General features: G+C 29.6%; 1 long non-coding RNA gene across 1 annotated transcript; it reads right to left on the bottom strand.

Annotated features, from left to right (window-relative positions):
• Positions 1–373: 373 nt before the first annotated feature.
• On the bottom strand, positions 374–16,216 carry LOC147811888 (uncharacterized). Its single transcript, XR_015433172.1, has 4 exons — positions 16,007–16,216; positions 12,741–12,795; positions 9,824–9,928; positions 374–1,130 (listed from the first exon to the last, which is right to left on the bottom strand). It is a non-coding gene; the product is annotated as an uncharacterized LOC147811888 (long non-coding RNA).
• Positions 16,217–19,239: the final 3,023 nt, after the last annotated feature.

The raw sequence follows: 19,239 nt of genomic DNA on the forward strand, positions 1-19,239 counted from the left end.
GTTAATGCATAATTAAAAATCATTTTAAATAACTTTCCAATTATCCGAACCACGTTCGGTCCCGAGCAGTTCAGATAATCGGCGCTCTACTGTATATGTAATTAAAAAAAAAGCACCACCTTCTACAATCTAACTTAAAACAAGCACAGTCATGTAAATTTAGTTTTAGACAGTAAATATTTTAATACATAATAAATATACAATAATTAAAATAAAATATCCTAAATATATACATATACTTACAAGTGAATTTTCTAACACAATTTCTTAAAAAACATATATATATATATATATATATATATATATATATATATATATATATATATTGCTTTTAAATTTTGGATATTAATGAAATTTATTAAAAGATAATTTAATTTTTTGATCAAAATACTATACAGTATATGCTAGTACAAATTAAAATTTCGAATAAAATTCACTTCGATATAGTAAAAAAAAAAAAAAATTTCATTTTAAATCATAAAAGCGAAATACAGAATGCTTTGTTTATTTATAATTATAATAATAGAGCGTAATTAGAAAGCCATTCGTTTATAAAATAATGGCATGAAAGTGTTGTGCCAAATTTAATGAAATGAGCTTCGTCAAAAAAGTAGTAAACAAATCCAAAATGTTTAACTAATTTTCTTTTTAAAATGCCTATAAATATTAATTACATTAGATTATATCAATTAAAGTAAAAAATATTAAAAAAACAAATAGTAATTTTACAGGTTAAAAGTCTCATAAATTCCTTCCACAATGGCACATAACATACTAATTGCAATAATTTGTCTAAAAATGAATATGAAAGATCAAAAATCATAATTGTGAAACATAAAAGGTCGCCCTTTTACGTATTTTTCTTCACATCCAAAAGCTTAGCAATATGAAATTATTTTTTTATTGAATTTTACAGTGCCAAACATAGTTCTGTTATCCACCTCCTAGTAAAATATTTTGTTTCTCCAAGTATCCTCATAGAAAAAGGCCGGGGATAAGGTTCACTTGAGGGAAAAATCTTCCTTCAATCATGTGAGGATGTTCTTTGTAACAAGCTGTCAACTAGCACTCCTCTAAGGCTGTATTGCAACCTGTCTAGACACCTTCCACCCTCTCTAGTTGCATGAATGCTAGTGGAGAAATTTTGATGATTAATCTATAGTGGTTAAGCTGAAGTGGCATTTGAAGCCGTCCCCCCAGTAGTGAAATAGCTATTAAATGTAACGGTAGTAAATTTATATAGCTGTCAAGAGAGAATCTACTCCATTCGCCAAACTCATTAAAATAATATTTATCTTTAATCAAGGGAAGTGAAGTCATCAGTTCTAACTAGAGATTCTTCCTTTCTCAACATAAGGATTATTTTCAATACCTATAATCTTGGATTATTTTCTATTAAAATTATATATTTTTTATACATTAATTCTGATATTGTTTTGACACACTATACTTTACAATGTGTAAAATGTGCACTTGAAGAAGAAAATGAAATTCGTATGGCTTGAAAAAAGTCGAGAAATATGATGAAAAAAACCAGATTTCTAGACTTTTAAACTTATGATTATCATTTCATTAAGAAAATAGAGAAAAAGTAGTAATTGTGGTAATAAAATAATTTTTATACTTTTAAAAAATCTTAATATTTTATCCATTACCATCATAATATTGAAAAGACCCAAGAGTAGGTTAAAAGAATTGCCACCGGTCAAGTGGTCAATAGTTTCATTTGAAATGGAAAATGTTTTTGAAACACCTATTGAAAGTGCAGTGCCGGATTACCCATTAGGCTAGACTAAGCCATGGCCTGGGGACCTCAATGATTAGGGGCCCCCTTGAAATGGATGTTTGGAAAATAAATTTTAAAAAATTAAGAAAAATAATGATTTAAAAAAAAATCAATTTCAAATATATATTAATAAAATATGATATATATATATATTTTTTTTTACATAAAGTTAATCATATTTATTTATTACTTATTAAAATATAACTTATTACTTATTTTTATTTCAAATATTTTTTCTCAAATGAAAAGATATATAAATACTTTTATATTTGAATAAAGAAAAAATATACGAGAAAAAAGATTTAATCAAAGGGCCCCAAAATTTTGAATGGCCTAGGGTCATTCAAAATGCAGTTATGATTGACAATAAACATACTTGAAATGTTATGTATTATGTATACTCATAATTTTGAATATTAAAGGGCATTTAATTCATTAGACAGTTAAAAGATTTCTTTTAATTAATTTAAAAAAAGAGTTCGGAATAAAAATAAACTGAACGTTTTGTAAAAAAGAAATTTCTGAACTGATTTTTACAAATGAGGTTTGCTTTATTATGTATCAGGGTTCATACAGAGATCAGAAGAAGAAATCCAAGGAGCATCCAAGGAGTCCAAAATTTAATAACTTTGCGTAAAAGATAAGTGGGCAGTTTTTTTTTTAAAATCAAAAAGCAGTTAGAGTGACCTGGGGTAATTCCTGATCAAAAAATGCAAACATCTATTTCGTGAAAAAACTATTCAAGATAGAATTTTAATATTTACTGGAAGTTTGAGGCTATATGAGATGAGTCCTATGCCACCTTCTTTTGTTTAAAAATCTAATTAGAATTTAAAAGATTTTAAATTTTTAGTGATCAGGAATTACCCCTAGTCTTGATCAATTCTGGGGTAAATTCTGATCATTTCTGGGGTAATTACTGATCACTGATTTTATAGTAAATGGGCTGCTGAAAAATAATTATGCAATGGTAATTAACAAATAAGACATTAAGATCAAACAAATAAACCAAAAAAATATGTTTAAGCAGCTAATAAAACTTTTTATTTAAAATCAGGAATAAAGATTAACGCTTCAGCTCTGGCAGCAGCTCTCACACTGAAATTTTCATTTTCAATCTTTAAAAGAAATTCACTATTTTTGCTTTCTAGAAGCTTAGTATCCTTTTTTAAGCTTATAATTTCTCACCATATTTATATCACGTTAATTTATCAACTTAAAAATTATTCTAACAATGTACACACATAAAATTAAGATAGAAGCAAGGTAAGACAATCTAGAAATGGTGCATATCAGAACACATTTTTCTTGTATACAGTTAAAAACAAATTTTGTGATTATAGTTAAAATATATTTTATAGTTGTTCCACCATATTTTATAGTTAATAATTATGAACTGTTATTTAAGAAAAGACAATTGACTATTTATTAGCTATTTTTTATACTATTTATAAGAAGAAATGACAATGATCAGGAATCACCCCATCTGTAGGAGGCAACATTTGATATAGTTTTCTATAATCAATTATAATGTTTACAGTAGATATGAAATAATTAAGCAAAAGCCTACACTATTTTAATATCAAAGAAAAAGAAAGTAACTCAACATATTCATTATTAAGAGAAGGAGGGGGATCTTTGCAGAAATGTGCACATTTTGAAACCCATCTTTGAAATGGAAAATACAGAAAGCATTTTAAAAGATACTTATTTTGTAAGATTAAACAAAAAACTGTTATTAAAAGGGGTCTAAGGGGTATTCGCAATGCAAGAATTTTACTCAAGAGTAGGTAATTTTCGACTGAATGTTACTTTTGGAATATTTAACTGAGAACTCCAATTTTTTTACAGTAGATAAGGAGATAATCAAATTTTAACATTCTTTAACAACATTCTTTTTAAAGCTGAAAATTATTTTTTAATTTTAAAATGAAAACAGACATATATTTCAATATTTCGAAAATTGTGAGTTTTACGGTGCGCAACATTTTGTCCAAATATCAAACACTAAATACATAATATTAATTTTGACTAACTCAAAATTAAATGTTCTTAACAGCAAACACAAAATTTGTGTTAAAAATAAGAAATTTTTATTTTTTAAAAAATTAAAACTTCAAATTTTTTAAAAATTTTCAAAATACGCACAATATTTGTATAAAATCAACATTTTACCTTTATGAAAGTAATAAAACTTGTGTTTAATTCAGATATCATCCCATAACGAGCATTTTTGAAAAATTTGAACACAATTAGACAATTAGTTTTGAAAATATCATGCGCGCAAGCTCAAAATACACAATCTGAGAAAAAAGCGTTTAAAGTCAAAATTTCATTTTCCCATTAGAAAGTCATTTATTTCATAAATAAAAATATCCAGAAATGCAAATTTTGCCATTATATTAGTAACACAATCATTTTACAGTAATTTTGCACAATTTATTTTGTACAATTGTCTTCCATATGTATTTATCATAATATTTCATAAAACTGTCAAACTGTGATTTACAGAAAGCAAGATTTAGAAAACAAAAGCTAAATTATCTAAATTCATATTAAACTGGTAAAATTAATTTAAATTATAAAATGCACATTTTTATTAAAATATATTTAAACATATAAATTTTAATACTCTTAAAATACTTCAATTGATACGAAACATTTAGTAAAAATGCAAATTATTTTACACTATTTATGAAATATAAATTCAATTTTTCAAATTATGACCTTATTTAAAAATACTTATTTAGAAATAATAATAAATACTTTTTTAAAAATTAAAACCCTCCAGATTCATACATTTTTCTTTCTTTTAATTTATACATTTCGTTAGAATGTACTATTTTCATTCGTTTGGCTCTACGAGCTTCTAACGTGGAAGCTTTTTTGCGATTTTCAGCAGTGTGCTTGTTTTTATTATCTTTGCGGAAAAACTCAACACAATTTCTTCTGTCAATTTTTACTTCTAGTTTTTCCATGAGAGACAAGAAAGACTGCATACCATCATTGAAGGCTAGCGTAGCAAAATGTGTAGCTATTTTAGCTACAGTTACACCACTTCCAAATACTTTTGGACAATATTTCCAAATTACCGAATTAAAAGACTCGTTTGCATTTTGAGTCCTTCCTCCCAAGCACTTTTTTAAGAGTTTGGGGTGGCAAAGATCGGCAAATATGGGTTTTATTTTATCCATTACCACTTTAGAAACCGAGTTTTTATGCTTGAAGACGTTGACAGTATTGTTATGAACAGCGCGATTATACGAACACCACGAGTCTTCTCCTTGAGGACAAAACATATGCATGGGTTCATCGTCTGCACTGCGGTGGTGAGCCCATACTGCCCAAACAGCTTTACGCATCTCTACTACACTGTTTGAATGCTTTCGAATAGCATTGCCGTAATAGGTTGTTAACTTTAAAACTAAAGCATCAGTCAATCTTCCTTTTCCTCCAATTGTTTTTCCATCTTTTAACTTCTGCCGGCCAAGATTCGCCTTCAGTTTTCTCAAACGTGTTCCTAGCCTCTTCTGAATATGGCCAACGCATTCGATTTTCTCAACAGGCAAGTCATTTCCATATGGCAAAGCATCTGAAATAGCAGTGAAAGTTTTACAGTCACCATCTCCTATATAATTTAGATACTTTACTCCATGCTTTGTCTCAGACCTTTTAAAAATCCTCAGCATTCCCTCAACTTCCATTTTACCAGCTGACCCAGAGTGATTCTTTCGACAGCTGGTTTTATGGTGAAGCATCCACTTGTCATATGTAGGACCAAATTTAGGGCCTTTATATGAGCTGCACCCTTTACAAAAAGAAGACATGACCTGTACGTCAACAACCTTTCCTGTTTCTGCTCCGATAAGTGAGCAAACACCAATAAGAGAAGTATGACCCCTCGTCTTCCATGTTCCGTCTCCACTTACTGTAAATTTCTCTAATTGAGACAAAACCTTTTCTTCTTGTGCAGCATTGTTCATGCTTTCTAGAGCAACTTCCTCTGCACACTGAGCAATTTTTTCATTAATAGCATCGTAGGTTTTCTGTTCTACAGGAGTGGGAAGACACATAAATTGACAGATAGTCTGTAGACCAGTCAGTCCATGACCGATGGTTCGCATAGCCAAAATTGCCCTTCTATTAATTTCCAGTGCATTTTTTTTAATACCAACCTTTTCTGATGTTGTGAAAGATGAAATGTTGGAGCAACTTTTACAAGTGATTTCAAAAGTAGAAGACAGTCCACGTTGAGATTTCTCACACAGCTCTATTTTACCATAACAAATAGAGCACACAGTTTTTTCTGCAATTGCAGAAAACAATAAATTTATATCCACTAAACGATAGCCTTTAAAATTTTCAGAAATTTTCTTTATGCTAGATCGCCTAGAGCAAGACTGCGATTGCAACTTTTTGCTCTTTGCACTAAGTTCTATATCTTTTTTAACAAATATTGTTTTATTATTTTCAGTATCTACAGACTTTTTTACATACATATTACCGTGAAACTTTCTTTTTTTCACTCTCTTTCCTGACCGTACTGATTTTGAATTATCCATCTATGATAACAAAAAGTTCACGCTAATGACGCTAATTTTAATCAACAAAGCAACAATCGAAAGACTGATTGTGAGAAGAGTTGAGATGTAGAAATACTGCTTGATCATAATATGTTTAAAAATATAATTATCACGTGATATTAAGAAATTATGACGGATAAGAAAGCAAAAACACGCGGCAATGAAAACAAAACTGTGAAAGTTTGCAGACGATGTTTGGGAAAGGGGCGTGGCACTTACTGTTTCGAGAAAGTGCGTTTCAGTATTTTTGTTATAACTTCGGAAATATTTTGTGTATCATCATAAATTTGGTGTCAAAATGTTCAGAATAAAACAGAGAATAACATATATTTTTTTCAAAAATTCGAAAATTTTGAACCGAAACACCCCTTAGACCAGTAAATGCAGTTATACTTTAGTAAAGTGTACAAGCATTCTTATCCATGTCTCAAATTTAAAAAAAATATTCTTTTAAATAAAACTTAGGTGATCATTATTTACCCCAGAAACAGAGTGATCGTGAATTACCCCGGGTCACCCTACTATAAAGAACTTGCAAAAATTTATATTTTGCATAAGATATTTTTCTCTAGCCCTTTTGAAATAAATATTGACTTAGTCAAACTTCATAAAAACCTACCAATCTTACATTTTTAAATTTGAATACATAAGAAAAATCTAAGGCATTTTATAAAAAATAATAAAAAACCACAGTAAATCATTAATTAAGCTTGCTTGTAATATGTAAAATTAAAATTATTTGCTGTTATTTTTTACTTCTAACTCTTGCATCAGCAGACTTAGTAAGTTCATCTATGGAACACAATAATCTAAGGAGTTTCTAAGGACTAATTTTGAAACCTAAGTAGTTTCAAGTACTCCTTGGAAACCTTTTTATTTCTAAGGAGTCTGTATGAACCCTGTGTATATATAATTTCTTATTTCAATATTCAAGCAAGCAATTATCCATACAAAATTCTATGTCAATAGGGATTTTTTTAGGAAACTTACTCATTTTTAGAGAATTTTTTAAAATGTACAAAAACTGGGAGAATTTTAATTAAACTAGTAGATCAGGAAAAACTGGAAAAATCCAGTAATCTGGTAAATCCAGTAGAATTGGCAACTATGCACTTATGAGACATAATTGACAACAAAAAAAAAATTTACTATATGGGAATGGATACTTGCTCTGCCTTATTCCACATGTTTTTCTTTTTAAAGTAAAGTGCGTAAATAAAATCATGATATTCATTCAAATCTATACAAATCAATTTCATATTACTGAATACTTTTAATATTATTTTTATATTTTTAATATTAAATTAACCAGCCACAAGAGAAAAATTAAATTTCAAAAAACGATTGCAACTTTTATGGTTTTAATGGTTTAAAATTAAAAGGAGTTATAAATATTATAAGCATGCACATTTACTTTATAAATGAAATCTTCTTATCTTTCCCATTCTAGAATGTTCCAAATTAAACAAAATGGGAGCTCTTCATTCCAACACCTATCGTTTCATAGACTAAAAAAAAATTCGAAGTGTAAACAAAGCCCATATGATGATGACTCAAAGTGGGGCAAGTAGATCCCCAGGGCCATAATTAAAATATAGTAAATGAAAAAATAGCTATTCAAGAGAAGCATTTATATTATCATTTAACTTATTTTATAGCATATATCGATTCTGTCAGTTATTCTTTAAAATGTTATTATTTGTGAATCGATTCTGTCAGTTATTCGTTAAAATATGTATTAAACATATCGAACAACAATTATCAAACGTGTATTTCTTTATGTTGACAAGTACATTGTTTGTTTAATTCTTACTATCAGTCCATATTTTCACTACATCTTATTCAAATTTTCAATCGTTAATAAAAAACTTTTTATTCACCCACTTAAGTTCAAATATATTTTATTGAACTTGTAGACTTTATTATAAAAGATTCAGTTTTTCACATATTTTAAAATTAACATCATTGATAATTTCTAACTTCCACAACACCAAATTTATACTTTTATAGTTATCTGATACCACATGCCTTTTTTTTTTTCAATTCCTACTATTAGCTCACACTCTCCCTATATCTTGTTCCAATTTTCAATTGTTAATAAAATACTTTTTATTCATCCTTTCAAGTTTAAATACATCATTTTAAAACTTGCAGTGACATTGTGTGTTAACAGTTTTTTCAAATATTAATTCCTCAATTAAATTTAATTAATTAATATTGAATTAATGAGAAAAAACTATTTAATTAAAATAAAAACTTTCCTGGTTGATCTAAGTAAGAATTGACTTAATTTTTTTTTATATTACTTGTTGCCAAGTTAGTTAATAAAGTTTTTCCTTCAAACCTCAGCTTTTACGAAGAATCTAAAAATATTACCTATTTGTGATTTCTTGGCGCAGATAAATTTTTGATACATAATGCAATGATAATTTTTTTTTTTTTAAATTAAGCACCTTTCACAAATCCTGAATAAAAAAGCAATTGTAAGGGCTTTAAGAAAACGTAAATCAAAAAATAAGCACCATCAAGCACGTTTTAAACACAATATGCACCATATTTTGAAGGCTTTTAGAATACCTTTTAATAGCTGAATTTTTGCTGTACGAGGTGAAGGGGGGAAAAAAAATAAACATTAATTAACATTAATCAAAATATTAATATATGAATTTAATTTTTAAGAATTATTATTTTAAAAATTTGATTTTTCAAGAACTACTCAGTCAATTTTGTTCCAGCTTTTTACTTTCCCTTGTAAAATCACTTTCTTTAAAATGATTCAACTTCAAAATTATTCACTTAAAACTTTACACTTAAAAAATGCTTCATCAATTAATAAAAATAATGAATATTTAGTGAAAGTTAATTTTCACATTGAATTATCTTTGGATAAACGAAGTAAATAATTGAGATCAAAAAATTTTCAAATAACTTATAAAAGTGCTAAAGATATGGCTATCCTCGGACCAGGCTTGGTCGACTCAGCCTTTCATCCCTTCAGTGGGTCGATAAGATCAGTGCCAAGCATTATTGGGTAATAAACACTGGGGGTTCTGCATTTGGCTGACCACCCAATCGGAACATCTGCTCTTGCACTCCACTGATCAAGGAAAAAATAAATGGGCACAGTAGGCCTTGGCCCTCTATGGGCTGTCACACCACTGAGCTTAATTTAGTCAAGATATGGCTACAAGTAAAGTTAATATATTAAAAGGTCAGAACTTGGGGCTGTTTTCTTCAACCAAACTGCTGGGCCTAAATATTATAAGACATTAAATACTTAAATGTTTTTCAAATAACACAATTTGCTATTATAAAATATCATAAGATATAAATGATTTAATACAATTTCACCAACATAAAATGTGAAATATCTTATTACGATTGAGGCAAAACAAGGAATATTAGACATTAACAATTAGATATCAACATAAAAAAGTTATTACCAGCTACTCACATGCTCTAATCATTTGCTGTTCTTCGTAAAAACTTTTCCGAAAGGCTTCATTGAAAGACTAGATAGCGTTCACGAACCATAAAAAAGGAAGAAAGAAAAATCCGCCTATAAAAACTAAAATTATGTATTACTCACATCCAAAATTGATGCAGTGTAAGCAGTCCACATAAACATATTTTTACTTTAAGAAAATAAAAACTCCTACATTTTTATATTAAAGTATAATAAGTCAAATTTCATATTTTTTTCTGTTATTATTTTATAGTTATGACCAGTTATTATTTTATCTGGTCAGTCTGTTATTATTTTATAGTTATGATTTGTAGGAAAACATTTCTTTTTTTATCAGCGTATATTTGTAAGTTTAAAATCTATTTGGAACTTTGATATTATAATAGCTCTGACAAACAATACGCAATTACCCCCCCCCCCTTATGTTTGATAATTTTGTCTTTCATGTAACTAATCTTGTTTTATACCGAAGAAATAGGCTTCTTCCGACCTAAATCGGTAACAATGCTATTTCGCAAAGAAATATCAAATATCTAAAAAAAAAAAATTTATTTTAATCAGTCTATAATTAAACTTAAAGTTTAATCATTGTATCAATTTTTGAGCTATTTAATGTTAAATAAGTAAAAACTAAAAAGCTGAAAAATTACGGATATTTTTTTTACGAATTTCTCGAAAAAATTAAAATAACTAGTTTTTTTATGTTTAGGAGTACAATAAAACTTAATTTTATAATTGCATAAGGTATTAAAATAACAAAACCAAATTTAATTTTTTCAAATGCCCACCTGGGCTGACACTTGTTAATTCAGACCTAATAGGCAGATTTGTTGGCCAATCTTTCAGAAGCACCTTATTAGGTGGGCCAACATTGTTCCCATAGTAAGGACAGATTGTACAGAGGATGAAAAAACATGCATGCCTTTTCCGAGATCAAAAAAGAAAAACAGCCACTAACCTCAAGTGGTCAGTGGCTATCAGATAAATGTCCCAGTCTAGCCAAAGTAAATTCACAGTGCTATGAAGTAGTACACAGTTATTATTAAGTAAATTGAATCTGAATATGGTTTTATTAAACATAAATGCTTACCACTCTTTATACAGATTGCTGATTGAAACAGTTATTTGTACTCTATTATAAGTAACAAATTGATCAAAATTTTCAAATAATAAGTTTATTACATTTTTTCTCGTTCCAGACTCCGAGGAGTAAGGTTGCGTTATATCCGAGCACTGCGCTATCATGTCAACCCATCGTTCCGGCCGTGGAGGGAAGACCTTCCGTACCCAGCGTGAGCCAGTTTTGGATCTTGCAGTGATTAGAAAATTGAAGCAAGGATATGCCTACCGCATGCTGCTTGGAGGAACTTCACTTTTTGATAAAGAGTTCGAGTGTTCTCAAACGGATGCGATCAACATCGATGCCGAAATTGAGATTGCCAAAAGTCGCAGCCAAGAAGCCCATACGACAGTCAACCTCGAATGCCTTTACGGAAGGAAGTTTCTAGCCGAAGAGATGCTAATATTGAAAAATATTAGAGACTCCCAAAGTGTTTCACCTCCAGCCACTCAGATGATAGAGGAAGTGCCAGCTGCAGAGACTGATACAACCATCGAGCCTTCTGAACCTAAAATGACTACAGTTCAAATTTCGACAGTACCAGAGCCATCACCTACACCTGTTGCAAGTGCTGAGAATTCCACTGAACAACCGGAATCCGAGCCCCCAAAGAAAAAGAAGAAAACTGCCCCTCCTGAAACTACAGAGTGTATGGACATCCCATCTACTAACAACATCACGGAACCTGTAGCCACATCATCAGATGAGACAACAGAACAGACTCAGATAGAAATTCCTCAAAAGAACAGCAGAAAACTCAAATTCCTCATAAAAGAACTCCCAATAGACTCTAAGATTTCGATCTTGGAAGAACTTACAGCTAGCAGTCATCGGCCAATCAGAGTAGAGCAGTTCAAGAAGAGGCGTGGCGAAGGATATAAGCTCCTCCCCCTTTTTCTGATCCTACTTCCAGATAGCCCTGAGAATAGAGATTGCATCAACATCAAGCAGATTCTTTCTACTACCATGCAGATTGAGCGATTTCGAGGAGGTAGCTATGAAGTGCAATGTTATCGGTGCCAAAAATTTGGCCATACCCAAATGAACTGTCCAAATGATCCTGCGTGTATGAAGTGTGCGGGAGCTCACTTTACATTTAAATGCACCAAGCCCAGAAGCTTTCCTGCTTCAACTGCAATGGAGAACACCCGGTCTGTTTTTCAGGCTGTGGTGCCAGACCAAAGAGAAAACCACCGCAGAAGCAGAGACAGCCCAAGAGTGCCACCGAAACTGCAAACAGATTCCTGCAGATCTTCCAGGAGCTGCAAGAGCTACTACAAAACGAGGAGTTAGTGCAATTACTCCGATCTCTACTTCCCGAAAACAAGACCAAGTGATCCTCAGTCAAGCCATCATCATATTTCTACTTAGAAACATCATACTACCTACCACCTTAAGGAACTACCTCAACGAATTATCACAAGATGAAGGGGTAAAGGGCCGTTCCGGCCTCAGGCACCCCAAACCACCTCCCAGACTAGGAATTTTAATAAGTGCACCAATCCCAGTTTCTTTCAGTTGCAGAGAACTTTTAACCATTAGGCTCAGGGTTGGGTTTTCGCCGTCAAAAACTGGTTTTTGACATGACAGTGGTAAAAACCGTCAAAAACCTACTGTTTTCTTTAATTTATGGCATATAGCGGACAATATATTATTTTCACATAATTGCCTTTATAAATGAATGTTGTAAATGATTGCTATTGATTTTGCAACTATATACATGTATTCTTATAGAAGGATATACATTAATATTGTAATATACTTATTGAAAAGAGTGATACTTACTTTTATCATTATAGCTTGATTTGCAAATGATTCAAAATTTTGCACCTCTTAATTGCTAGAAATAAACAAACAAGCAAAAAAGCTTGAAACTATTAATAAATTCAAGAACTAAAAAGAAGAATTTAAAATTTGGTATTTCTTAAAAATTAGAAATAAGCTAAAATAAACTTTCAAATCCTGTAACTACTAACAAACTCTAAGTCAAGAATTACTGCTATTTTGTCAAGTTAAAAGCTTTTATTCAGTTGAAAAAGCACATTAATCAAAACTTAATTACTAACAAAATTGTGCATTTTTCATTGCCCAGTCGATTTCTGAGTTTAGTATGGATGAGTCCAAAATTCGAGAAGATTCTTTCAATGGAAGCCTGTCATTGAGGATAATGATATCAAAAGGTTATTGCAATGTTGCAAGGAAACTCTAAAAGGATTTCCCAGGCTTTTTCGTGTCTCATTTCTGTGTAAAATATTGAAAACAAAAATGACAAGAAAAGTTTATTTTATGAGGCTTTCTTTTTATGTGTGTCTTTTATGAGGCTTTCTTTTTATTGAGGCTTTCTTTTTATGTGTGGCTTTCTTTTTATTGTGTACATGTGTTTCTCAAAGCAATATTTTATGAATGAAAGTAATCAATCTTGACATTCTTCAGTAATGTAATATGCCAAACAAAGTGATGCTTGGAAATGTTGAAAATTTTGTTTAGTATCCTAATATTTTACTTTAAATAGTACGTTTTGATAAACATGTTGGGAAAATGCAAGAATCTGTTCTTAAATATCTTTTAACAACTTTTTTTCTAATTTTATTGCCCAAAAATTAATTAATATTAAATTATAAGCAGTTAAACTCAAATAAAAATACAGTTTTACCAAAACTTTGGATTTTTGACAGAGGGGTTTTTGACATGAAGGTAAAAACCATGGTAATAACCGATAAAAACCGTCATGCGTCAAAAACTTGCCAACGCTGATTACGCTATCTATAATTGATGGATGTCACAGTCATCTAGTTTTTTGTGACGAATTAAATCAACAATCTGTTAATTTCACATCATATATGAAAAAAAAAATTATCTTTTATCTAATAGACTAATTTTTTTAATAAAATCGAAGAAAAATTATGAAATATGTCACTATCAGTTTGAAATATTGATGGGAGACCCTACCCACTAACTAACCACATCAACATTATAACCAATAAGCCACCTTCATAATATATAAAAATAATATAGTAATTCCTATAACATATCCATACCAAATTATTTCCTATAACATTTAACAGAAAAACTCACTGTTAGTTCGACAAGACAGTGAAAAATAAAACACTTAGGGCAATTTCACAATAGAGGAGTGGAAATTATAATTTCTGTACATTCAGATAAACTAAACTCAGTGGCACAACAGCCCATTGACAGTCAAGGCCAACTGTGTAATCTAAGTTTTCATGACCTTGGCCTCTAAGGTGAAAGAGCATATGTTCTGGTTGGATGGTCAGTCGAATGCAGAACCCTAAGCACACTTGGTTTCATTTTATAGACACAGGGAAGGGATGAAAGGCTGAGTCAACCTTGCCGTGCCCAGAGATTAGGCCAAGAACCTATGGTGGGGAAGCCCAGAGCACTACCTCTCAGCCACCAGACATTATATATTCACCTCATAGTCATAGTTATTTCTAAACAGTGTTTTCACTACAGCGCGAGAACGCGAGAATTTCGCGTATTTTTTTCTTTTCTCGCATTAAAAAATTATTAACGCGAGAAGATCGCGCACTCTATTAATCAATTTCAAAATGAGCGAATTTTGGAAAAAAATTCGTCTTCTGCCATTTTGAATAAAATCCGTTTCACTTTTCTTCCTTGATCTTTCATTATTTTCAACATGGATCCATGTATTATCTAGCTTCCCTACCAGTATTGCTCAGAACCGGTGCGAACCAGAACACAATCCCCCCCCCCCCCCACGAATGACGGAACACCTTTCAGAACACATTTTTCTGCAACCACGTGTTCAGGGAAGGTAAGATTTCTTCATGTAAGACGTTAAAATTTTTTTCAATGCTACAAATTTACTAAGTGATTCCGAATTGTTCAGCATCTGTGGCAAGGTCATTTAGCACTCAAAACCGAATTAGGACAAAATATCGTATACAAATGACTGATAAACATTTGAGCAACCTAATGAGAAAACCTGATGAAAAAGTAGATATAGAACGTTTTCCATATGATGATGCAGCAAAAATATTCAATGCTTTAAAAATTAAAAAATGTTAAAAATGTATTATAATTTAAGAAATATTTTTTTTTCCAAGTCTATTCGCGTTTTTTTAATTTTTAGAAATCTCACTTAACTTTTTGAGATCTCACCCTGTTTTTGAGAGAGGGTGAGAAATTCTCTCTCATTTTTTTTCTGTAATGAAAACACTGATAGATACCTAATATATTATCTATTTTTGCATGCATCATAGTAGGATTTCCTCTACTTTAGGAAGAAAAAAAACATAATTAATTTAAATGATAACTAAATAACAATTTTGTTATAGAATTATGAATTAAAAAAGGGAAGGCCCACATAGCGATTTATAATACAATACTCCGGGCCCAAAGCTAAGCATTCGCCACCTCGCTAATTGCGATAAAATCGTAAATTTCGTGAATGATTTTTTGCACTAGAAAGAAAAATATATACTTCACTTGATCCTCAAAATTAATTCTTCTGAATTAATCAGAATTTTTTTTTATTAGATTATTTTAATTTTCGGTGGATGAACAGCATAACCAATTAGAATTGGCTACAATTAATATACGATAAAACAGTTTTCCATAAGGAAAAAATTACTCCTAAAAAAATTAGTTACGATTTGCATTTGGTAAACACTTTCGAAAATTGGCGAATATTTTTGATATTTGGCTAATAATCTTAAATCCTTAGAAATATTATCCGGGGCCCTGAATACTATTGCTTAAATAGTTCAATTTTAGTATACATAACAAAGAAAAACGAACATTTAAAAAATGGCACATGCCACTGATGAACAGCACAGCACACATGTACAGTGGCATGGCCATTTTTAAATTAGTAGATTAGTAATTAGCAGATTGCACTTAAAATTCAGTAGCGTCAAAAAAGTATTGCGGAAATAGTTACTTAAAATTTAAGAAGTATTATAAAATAAATGAAAAAAATAGGAAAGACAGCAGAAAATGAACCATTTTTCAACATTCCATGCATATTCTTTAGTATCTGTAACTCAAATAAATCAGCGACTAACCTCGATAATACCACCTGTATTAGCTTAATTTTTCATCGTTCTTCATTTTTCTCAGGTCCATTTTTTTCAAATGTATGAGACTATAATTAGGATTGTCTTGTTAAAGTTTCAAGCAAATTCTCAACGCGCAAACTATCAACAAGAAAAAATTTCACTCTTGATAACTTATTTCTGCCTAACTGAAGAGAAACGCCTAGGCTTAAGGCGGGTTGACACGGGTCTCTTAGAGATGTCCAATATTTTCTGGAACAGGTATTTGGAACCTGTTATTTAATCATACTTGTTATAAAAATAACAGGTTACTTCAAAAGGCCTGTTCCAAAATACTAGGCAAGAATTTTAATTCAATTATCTTGGCAAATATTTATTTTTCTACTTTTTTTAAAATGTTAAACTGTTTTTTAGCAATCTTTGTAGAGTTTATAATAATAATAAAAAAAAAATCACTTTTTATTTATTATTACAGTGTCGTAGCCAGACATTACGAGGGTCTATAGAAGTTTTGCATTTCTAGTATTATAATTTTTTTTAGAGCAGCTTTAAATCTAATAATTTAACGAGTAACTTTGCTAAAATCAAATGAATTATTCGAAAAATGTTTATCTATAGCTTATTTTCTCTAGTTCAATAGTTAATATTTCTATATATAGTTTTTTTTTTAATTTGTATTATTATTATTATTTTTTACATATTTCGTGGTGTCACTAGAACTGCATTCAAAAACCATGCCTAGGCAGTCTTGTGTAGGTTCTGAAAAACATTCTACGATAATATTTATAACAAATACCGCCTATGAAACGTGAGCCACTCTATGAATTCCCCCCCCCCTCCTCGTATCTTGGAAACTTTGAACTCATTTCTTTTTTTTTTTTTTTTTTTTTTTTTGAAAAGGGAGAAGCACAACCTTTGCTGCGGAGGATTTTTATTTATTATTAGATATTTTAAGGTGATATATAAATATATATATATAAATTTCCCGTTCATGTAAGTACATCTGATTTCGCTACTCGCTTTATAGTTTTTGTTTTATACTGTTCTTTCTTTTTCTTTTATTTTATTTTCTGTTTTTACGTGTTATTTTTTCTTATTGTGTTCTATTTTATTTGTTATAATTTTTGTAAAAAATTTTTTTGAGTGCACCTCACACTATTGTATTAATATATTTTGCTTTGGTTATATTGATACAATATCAGATAGCATTCTTTTTTGCGGATATAATCCTGTGGGCTGATGAAAAGATTATATCTTTTACTTTCCAGATTTTTAAAAAAAAATTTCATCCTTTTTTCATTATTATTCCCCCCCCCCTTTTTCATATGTCTATAATTTTCCTTTGTTTTATCTTCATTTTGAACTATATATATATATTAAGGTAGGGGTGCACAACCTTTTCGAGTGAAGGGCCACTTGCACAGCAGGTTGGCTAACGAAGGGCCGCACATGTATTTAGTCATGTTAATGACAAATGTAGTAATGTTTATTTAAACATTAGCGTTCCATTTTTTTTATCAATAAACTTAGCAATATCAATAACTTAGTAGTGTTCCATTATTAGAATTCATTCAAAAATAAAAAAACTTACACTTTTTTTTTACGTAAAAAAACTTGCTATTTTTATTATATGAACAGATTTTTCAAAATAAATAAACAGTGAAGAAAAGAATTTTTTTTTATCATATCATACAATACCAAAATTCATTTCAGAATTAAATTCTAATAAATAAAAAAAAAACTGCAATGCCCACAGAATGAAAGTAGGAAAAGTTTAGTCATATTTAAGTATTATAAATTCAAATTAAATATTTTAATTGAAGAAAATTTATAGGTTTTAAACAAAAGTCTAAAATTAAAAAACTGTGATAGTTCAAAATAAAATTCAATGCTTATTTTGTAATGTACTTTATTATTTTATTTTATTAATTATTAAATTTTTTTTATATCGTAAACATTTTCCTTTTTTTTATCGAAAAAGATCACTTAAGCAACAAAAAATTTAAATCTTAAACTACAAACAGTGAGCAGTTCAAAAATTCACGTTTTCTGCGACTTCATGAATTTCTCAAGTTGAAATAACATTGCATTTAAATTAGGGATGTAACAAGTATTTGGCCATTCTGTGAAAAATTCAGTTGGTTGAATGATCAGTCAAATATTCGGCAGAATATTTTTTAGAAATGTATTTTTCTAAGTTTTTTTTATTTTTGAATTTTTATAGATATTTTTTTTTTTTAAATTGTAATCAGACAAGTCAATTTTGTCATTTTTTCGATACTTTGAGAATCGAGAAGGATTTTTTTCTATTTTTTGCTGCTTTTATTATAACCCAGCATTTTAACAGAACGTCTCATACTATTAATTTATTATCACTCTTTCCCTGTACTGTAATGTAAATAACCAGTAACATAGAAAAGTGTGATTTTCAGTAATAAAGTCTTGTTTCAGGAACTAAGAAAAAAAAAAATTTTTCTGTTTTTCTTTTTTAAGGCATTTTTATTATAACTCAGCATTTTTTTTAAAAATAAAGTCACTAATAAATTTTATTTTATAGCAATTTTTTTCCTTCTAAAATTATGACAATGAGAAAGTTTTAAATTGAGATTTTCGGCATAAATTTTTCATTTCAAAAATTAAGAACGTTTATTCTATCTTTTTATTTTCTTTAAATAAAAAAAAAATTTTTTTTAGACGTTATCATTATAACGCAGTTATTTTTAATAGCATTTCTGATGACTTAATTCTTTTTTCTTGGCTTTTTCTGGTAATTGAAAAACTGAGATGTTCAGCTTTAAAATTTTTTTTCAAAAATTAAGATTGATTTTTATGTTCTCTGTTTCGCTTTTTGACATTTTCAAAAACGTTCTTGATAGACAAAAACGTTCTTTTTAGAGTTAATTTATGAATACGCTTTTCCAGGAAATATTAGTCTGAGTCATTAAAATTTTAGTTTCTGTGTTTAGTAGCAGTAAAAGATTTTGCTATTTGGCCCCAAGTGTACGGCGTTCAGTCGATTTTTTTCTTCTTTTTTTTTTGCCAAATATTTGGTTTTTGACCAAATCACAATTCATTACCACATTCGACCGAATCATATTATAATAACGAAGGAAAAATAACTAGGATTTACGATAAATTTGTGCCGAAATACCGTATCAAAAAGTGATTATTTAATTGCGCGATTAAAAATCACGTGTCGTAATAACATCATAGTTAAATAACGGGATCGTCAAAATCATGTG

This window comes from Parasteatoda tepidariorum, chromosome 4, assembly GCF_982258835.1.
Source record: "Parasteatoda tepidariorum strain Cologne lab strain chromosome 4, Ptep-v5.0, whole genome shotgun sequence".
Taxonomy (NCBI): Eukaryota; Metazoa; Arthropoda; class Arachnida; order Araneae; family Theridiidae; genus Parasteatoda; species Parasteatoda tepidariorum.